Genomic DNA, 8,746 nt, shown 5'->3' with positions numbered 1-8,746 from the left:
TAGTTTTCGGAACAGGAGGATATCTCTAGTAGTAATTATTTACCTATATAAATCGAGTTTTAATTTGCACCTAAAAGATACAATATGCGCAATTCACCCACCTCGAATTATTAAGCTATTATTATTCGTGACAATTAAGCTATATTCACACTTAAACGTAATAATCGTGTAAAAGAGACAAACTTTTCATATACATATTTTAAATCTACCATAATCCGGTACACTTAGTCGGTTTAGTTAAAATTAAAATCAATCACTGATTATAAGACAGTCCAGAAAGTATTAAATAGTTCATAAGGGCAGGTGTGTGTCACACTTGCAGAAACTGCATTGAGCGTGTGACACCCTACACCACATTACGTTACGTTCCAAACGTAATATTGTACAAGTTTGAATCGTTAAATTAACGACGCCTCGTTGCATAGAGCACTTGAAGTAATTGCTATACTCCAGTACAATATATACGAACTTGGTTTTTACTGGTAATGTCCTTTCCTTTAGGCTGCTATCTATATATTCCAATATTTTCTACTCTCTCAGGTATTTCTGATCAGACCCTATAGAATTGTATCTGATATGTTAGTTATACTTGATACTTGTATTCGTATACTCGTATTTCGATGAATGTTTTTCATTCGTCGCCAACTTGTTGCGCGCCACTGATAAGCCCTGCATTAGTGAATAAGATAAGATAAGATAGGAACGTTATCTGACTCCCGCAGATTATAAAACCTCAACAACCCTACAAGTGGCAATGCAAAACTTACACAGTGGCAAGTTCTTTTTGGCCACTTTGCAGACTATTTTTCAAAAATTCACCAAAAAATATATTTTTTTACTCTAACCTAGTCATGTTTCATACTGATTTATTCAGAGAGTGTAAAACTTCTATATTATAGGAAAATAATATGATTTCTTACAACCTGAATTAGACTTATTATGTGGAAACCAAAACGATTTAGATTTACCGAACAAAAATTGCAACTTTCACACATTGTAAATAATAATAAAACATGATTACGGAAAATTCATTATATACAAAAGTTATAAAAAAATGCTTACCTAAAGTGCCCAAAGGAAAAAAATTTTGAAAATTATAAGAAAGAAGTAAAATTATAAAAGTAAACAATTTGCTAAACAGTAAAAAAGTTATTTTGTTGAAACTGGTAAAAACCAACCCAAATTCTGTATAATATTTGCATAGCATATGTTACTTTGAAGAGAAAGAGATTTTCTACAGATCTACCATCAGATTGATACAGTAATTTATTTCTTTTATTTAATGAAATTTGCTGCCAGGAAACAGTGAATAAAGAAACTTTTATTATAAACCGAAAAGACAATTTTATATTAAAAAATGAAAATATATACATTCAGATGTTTTGAGAAAGAAACTTTGGCAGAACTTACAAAGTGTTAGTTGGCCAATAAATAGCGTACTATATGAAATATAGGCCGTATTCATAGGCGGCGGCGGGTGGTCGTTAATTTAATCGAAAGTTTATAATTGTTTTCAATGTTATAATTGACACAAACCTAAAGTATTATACATAAAAATGTTCAGCATATATTTCTGCGTTTAATGATATATAATAACGTGTTACGATACCATAAATTACGAAAAATATCTATGATACAAAACCTTTGTTCAAGACTCGAAACGAGTCAGTGTGTTGGTTTTGTAACAAAATAGACCCAACAGCTCTTGCCTGCGGATAGTGCTAGTACCACCAGGTAGCGCCACAGTCTGTATCGCCAATTGTGTAATTACTAGCATGCGCTAATTAAGGCCATTCTAAGCTGACTCCCTGAGATCGACGCGCGCACTATAATCAAGGCCCATTGCGGCCGTGCTCAGGGCAATTACCGGGGATTCAATTTCACTGGTGGAATTTAATTAGCTAATTCGTGACGATAAATATTTACGCCAAGATTAAGCGGCAGATAGTGATACCCATCTGGGAGATGTAACACTCATTCTGTTTCGTGTGTCTGTGGTATCAAGGCGTAAATTATCTTACTTACTTGTAATCTTGGCGATGGAACTTTAAAAGGTCTCAAGTACTTTTCAGAGCTTTACTACAAAATGTAGTTTCTGCACAGATGTGGTTGGCAAAACATAATTTTATTGTACACTAGCACTCAACACTAGTTTCACACGCAACTCCATTTTGAAAAACTGGTACACCAAGCGCTCATTCTTTGTAAATGGCATTCCAAATAATCTTGAGACTATCGCTGACAAGCTGGAGAGTGAAAGATTTTGTTAAGTACGTCTGAAAGTTCTCGATTTCAGTAACACCTGAACTATTATAGGTCTGTGGGTAGGTGTAAAGGGAGGCTGAAGTAGAAGTCCTTACCGTCTTAATGCACACGTGGTTTAATAAATTATGCCATTTTACAGTAGTTGATTAAACTCCCAACAAAAACAAATTCGGGAGAATAAATTTTCTGCAAGTAACATGACATGTGTAAAATGTAACTACCTGTTGATATTTACCTGTTGTGTAAATATCAACAAATATTTACCATCACCTGTGTATAAATAATTAAACTTTTTATTCTTGACTTTGACATGTGATTTACTATGTACTGATTAATCCAATAACGGAGTTTCCAAAACCAGTGGGGCGTACCCGGAGGGATTTTCGAAATAAGAATACGGCTGCACGTATGTTCGTTAACCAGGGACCCTAAGTAAAATTTCAGTACAATTCATCCAGTAGTTTTGAAGTGATTCAATAACACACACACTAATGTGTAGACATGATATGATAGTTAGATTACAATGTTGTCAAACCATGCACACGCCTTGTGTACGTACCTGCTTACAAATCTGCTCGAGAAACTCATTACAGTGGTTTAACATTTGAAACAACTCAGGACATCTAACAATGGTTTAACCATCTCAAAATTTCAATGGTTGGAATACATTCAATTCAAATTAAAAATATATATAGCCTATAAAGAATGTAAATTAAGCCCTGGTACGCCTGGATATATTCTAAACGGATTGAGATATCAATGTAATACTTTCACCGTATTTATTAAAATACTTTTGTGGAATCTTTGAAGAATACAAAATTCCTCCTCCCCTTCCTTTTCAAAGGAGGTAGAAGAGGGTAACTTTTAATTTTCAGATTGCAACCCCTTATCTTGTTACGAGTAATTTTAAATGACTATTCAATAGAAACACGATGACATGAATAAAACATCTCTGCAAAGTTCCATGCAAACGTTATGGCCAAATAATGCCTTATATTGTAATGACACCTCTTACCAAAACTATGCTCACCACAAAATTTAGTCTTACTGAAAGATATCACGCCCGCATTGTGTCGATATGCGCAAGACTTTGACTTCTTCACTGCATATTATTATTTTTTGTGTTATTTGGCCATAACTAAGAGGTGTTTTCTTAGTGTCATTGTGTTTGTATTAGAAAAACTCATTAACCTTGAATCATAAGCCTTAGACTACTCTTCTTCCTGCACTTATCCCTGCCTTGATTACTTTGGTGAAATCTGCAAGATCTTGCGTTCTCAATGCCTGGTTTTCCATTCTGTACAAACACGTGTGCGCGTGCAAGTTACAAGGCGAAGTCATCTGCCCACTAACTATTCACGTTAGACACATGTGCACTTGTCAAAGGATTTCATAGTGGGTTTGAACACAACAACGGAGTATTCAATCTGGAAGTGCAGTCCACTCCCCTTCATCAAAGCCTTGCCTTGGCCTGTTTGCCGCCGCTCTCTCTTCCTCTCTCTATCACAGACTCACCATCGATCCTGTACCTGTACTACAAGTACTCTCACGGTCACCTGGAAGTGCAGTCCACTTCCCTCCATCAAAGTCTTGCCTTGGTCTGTTTGCCGCCGCTCTCTCTTCCTCTCTCTATCACAGACTCACCATCGATCCTGTACCTGTACTACAAGTACTCTCACGGTCACCTGGAAGTGCAGTCCACTTCCCTCCATCAAAGCCTTGCCTTGGCTTGTTTGCCGCCGCTCTCTCTTCCTCTCTCTATCACAGACTCACCATCGATCCTGTACCTGTACTACAAGTACTCTCACGGTCACCTGGAAGTGCAGTCCACTCCCCTCCATCAAAGTCTTGCCTTGGTCTGTTTGCCGCCGCTCTTTCTTCCTCTCTCTATCACAGACTCACCATCGATCCTGTACCTGTACTACAAGTACTCTCACGGTCACCTGGAAGTGCAGTCCACTTCCCTCCATCAAAGCCTTGCCTTGGCTTGTTTGCCGCCGCTCTCTCTTCCTCTCTCTATCACAGACTCACCATCGATCCTGTACCTGTACTACAATAGTACTCTCACGGTCACCTGGAAGTGCAGTCCACTTCCCTCCATCAAAGCCTTGCCTTGGCCTGTTTGCCGCCGCTCTCTCTTCCTCTCTCTATCACAGACTCACCATCGATCCTGTACCTGTACTACAAGTACTCTCACGGTCGCCTGGAAGTGCAGTCCACTCCCCTTCAAAAAAGCCTTGCCTTGGCCTGTTTGCCGTCCCCCTCTCTTCCTCTCTCTATCACAGACTCACCATCGATCCTGTACCTGTACTACAAGTACTCTCACGGTCGCCTGGAAGTGCAGTCCACTCCCCTCCATCAAAGCCTTGCCTTGGCCTGTTTGCCGCCACTCTTTCTTCCTCTCTCTCTCTCTCTCCCTGGCTCACCATCAATCCTGTACCTGTACTACAAGTACTCTCACGGTCACCTGGAAGTACAGTCCAATCCCCTCCATCAAAGCCTTGCCCTTGGCATGTTTGCCGCCGCTCTCTCTTCCTCTCTCTCCATCACAGACTTACCATCGATCCTGTACCTGTACTACAAATACTCTCACGGTTGCCTGGAAGTGCAGTCCACTCCCCTCCATCAAAGCCTTGCCTTGGCCTGTTTGCCGCCACTCTCTCTTCCTCTCTCTCTCTCCCTGGCTCACCATCAATCCTGTACCTGTACTACAAATACTCTCACGGTTGCCTGGAAGTGCAGTCCACTCCCCTCCATCAAAGCCTTGCCTTGGCCTGTTTGCCGCCACTCTCTCTTCCTCTCTCTCTCTCCCTGGCTCACCATCAATCCTGTACCTGTACTACAAGTACTCTCACGGTCACCTGGAAGTGCAGTCCACTTCCCTCCATCAAAACCTGTTTTCCGGGGAGGAGTTCTTCAAATTCAAATAACGACTCTATAATTACTATATATTATTGGAAGGTGGAGTAGAACACCCAACTGTGTAGTACAGCGTTCTTTGTTATTTATTTTTATTAAATAATTACACAAGCAGTGTTGTTTTTGGAACATTGCAAATTCGCTACTTCTTTAATGATATTTGAGTGGAGCGAATGGGGATTCTCTTTTGTTTGGGGCAGATCTCCCGAGGAATATTAGCTTGTCAACGAAGTAGGCTTTACCTAGGGCATAACCTTGAACATTTACGCGGTTCCTTTTTGTATCTCAATTTGCCGAAATATTACTGGGGAGAGGTGGCAACCTTGTTCCAATTACCTTAGCTGAATTTATACTAATGGATTAATCATCTAACTTCTTAAAATAAAACTGAGTAAAGCTTCATAAGAAAAAGTTTTTAAATAACAATAATACAGAAAACCATTTGCACTAAAAACTTTTTACAGTATATTAAATTATCTTATGTGTATTTAAAATTGAAATGTTGTGTCCGTCACGGTTTATTTAGTAAGTAGTTGTAGAAATGCAATTCTCGCTTGAGCGCAGGTAAAAACTATTGATAAATAAAATAAACTTCTACGAGAAAATACATTAGAACCGCCTGGAACAACGTCGGGAGAGTCAAATTAATAGATTTTTACTAAAAATCCGGTAATGTCCAAACACCTGTATAACGAGACGATGATCACGTGACGTCTTAGCTGATAAGCCCTACAACGTCTTATGAAACGCCAGACTAAACCCAGTTTAGAATCATCTGTTTTCTAAAGGTTTTTGTGTAAAAAAGTGTTATTTATATCGATCACGAACTTCACTGTCACTTCCAATCCTTGCTCGAGACATCACGTGACACATTGTGTCTCTCGAGACTCGGCTGCTACTCCGCCTTCTCAGTAGTAACAATCAGTGATCAACTGCACAATTCAAATCCATACGGGTTTTAAATCAATGACGGTATTTACGTCGTCCTTACAGTGGATACGGTATATCTTTCTGTGTGATAAGAACTAAAGCACCGTTTTGTAATATGCTCTCTGGGCTTACCGATTTTGAATGTGGAGCATATTTTATTTTGTGTTAGATTAATATAACTATTAATATAGCTTCCCCGAATACAAAAAACGTGTAAAAACAAATTTTGTGACTACTTCGCGTGAAGTTACAGCCATTCGGGCCGTTTATAACGGACAATGTAGGATATTTTGTGATCAGACCTAAATAAAACGGAATAATACAAATGTGAAATTTGTACACTAGCCTACATGGGTTATAGATTTAGAAATGTACGTGTTTTCTTGTTCATTTATGATTTAATGGGGTTTTTTATAAATATAATTTAAGAAAAGAACACATTTTTAAATATTTAACAGAGTTTGTTTGATAAATAAAAAATGCAAATCCTTGGAGCTATAAAAGAATTTTCTACTGTGTTTGCATTTAGACAGGTTACCTTCAAGAGCTATGATGAAATATTTCTTTGTGAGCACAACCTTAGACATCCAGTGAGTAAGTATGTACATGACACAAGTCCAGGAAACGAGACTAAAAGAACATATTTACAATTATAAAAAAGAAAACTTTGAAAAATCTAAATTAGCTGAACATGCTATAAAGGAAAATCACCATAACTTATAAATTTTGAATGATCAAGCGTCGTTTTTAAAGAATCTTCCTGGAGTAATTGAAACAAAATTGAAGTGCATGTATGGCTTTTAAAAAAAATAATTGTATTACCCAACTTTCCGTAAATTTCGGTGACATTTTTCTACCATTAGTAAAAGAAGAAATTCATTTCAAAATTATAAATTGCAAACCATATTTTTCTACCTAATTCTTTTATAATTTATTAGTTTTTGGTCTTTACAATTAGTTTTATATTTTATTCTATTTTATCATGTGTTTTTATTTTTCCATTTTAGACACATGTTTTTTCTGTAAACAGTATCTAACTGATAATGCCTTCACCGGCGAAAGCCGTGCAAGAATAAAATATCTCTTTTGTATTAAAACAAGTAAAATTACAGAGTTTTAAATCTAAATGATTACTTTAAGAATAGTTAGTTATAACAACATAAAAAAGTAAGAAATGATTACTCCAATTCTCCAAAAAGTTCTAGAGAATCAACGGGTAATTTCACCGACCTCTACATTCAGTGTAGTCCGCACCGCGATGTGAAGTAAGCTAACGCGAGAGTAACTTACTGCCTCAGTGGTCTGGAACCGATGTTTCCGTTCTGTCCCTAATCACCTCACTAATTAATTATTGAGATATTACAAAAATTCAACCTCAAACATTACACAGATTGTTCTAGTCACTGCATCATACTGTCCCTCATCAGTTAGCCTACGGTACTGTTGCTTTTGATAAAAGTTATAAATCACACTATTTTAAATAAAATATGCTCTTTTTTGTTTCTAATATTACTTCCTTTTATAGGATTCTTATCAATAATGTGATTCCGGATATGGCACATTTTAGTGATGGTGATAATATTTTTATTCGTTAAGTATGTGAATCCACATAGGCTACTTATAAGCCATATTGTTATTTTTTATTGTGTACTTTAAAATAGTTAGAGCACATTTTAATTATAATTTAGTGATTACGTAAATTGAACTCGTCTGCTTATAAGTCTAGATGCTCTCTCAAATGTTGTCAAGCCTTTGATACATAAAAATAAATCCTCCAAGAGTTATATTTGAATTGTTTGAAAATTGTTGGAACTAAATTTCTTTGAGAACTTTATGTTCTTGGCATGTATGTAATTAATCTCCACATACTTTGTAATTAACACATCAGGTGGTGAAGAACAGTCACAATTCATTTTTAAAGTAATATAGCTCAATTGCACAAGAACTTTGCCATTTTACAGATTTAACAATTGTATTATCTACCAAAAAAATATTTAATTAACCTACATTTTTACTATAAAACCTAAAAAGTAAATATATAAAAAGTGTATTCTAAATTAACATTGTAAGCCGCACAATTCATACTACCCATGGGAACCTGTACTGGAGAGCTTCCCACAAAACTTGGTGTCTACATCTTCCGGTTAATACTTCCGGTCTTCGCCGAATCTGTCCTGCGCGTCATTCCACTTCCGCGAGGCCGAGATGACTGAGGTACGCTCTCTGCGAGAGTCTGTGAGATGTAACGGGAAGACGAAGTACATCCGCTACTGTACCTCCAGGGCAGGGTGAGGAGGAGGGCAGATCTATACTTACAAGTCCACGACCATCATCCTACCGCCAGGAGAGTGGCTGGAAAGGTATAAGACCATCATCCATCATCCTACCCTCTAGAGGGTGGCTGGAAAGGCACAAGACCATCATCCTACCCTCAGGAGTGTGCCTGGAAAGGCACAAGACCATCATCCTACCGCCAGGAGTGTGGCATTTATTCTCATTTTATAATTTTTACATGAAACACCTTTGTTTATTTCCTGTAACTAAATTTATTTTCAGTTATAATTTAAAATTCATTAAAAAACCGTCGAATTTTTGCAATCAAGAACGCCATTGCAATGGTTCTATAACCAAT

The sequence above is a fragment of the Homalodisca vitripennis genome, chromosome 5 (genome assembly GCF_021130785.1).
Source record: "Homalodisca vitripennis isolate AUS2020 chromosome 5, UT_GWSS_2.1, whole genome shotgun sequence".
Classification (NCBI taxonomy): Eukaryota; Metazoa; Arthropoda; class Insecta; order Hemiptera; family Cicadellidae; genus Homalodisca; species Homalodisca vitripennis.
This window is presented reverse-complemented; position numbering follows the sequence as displayed.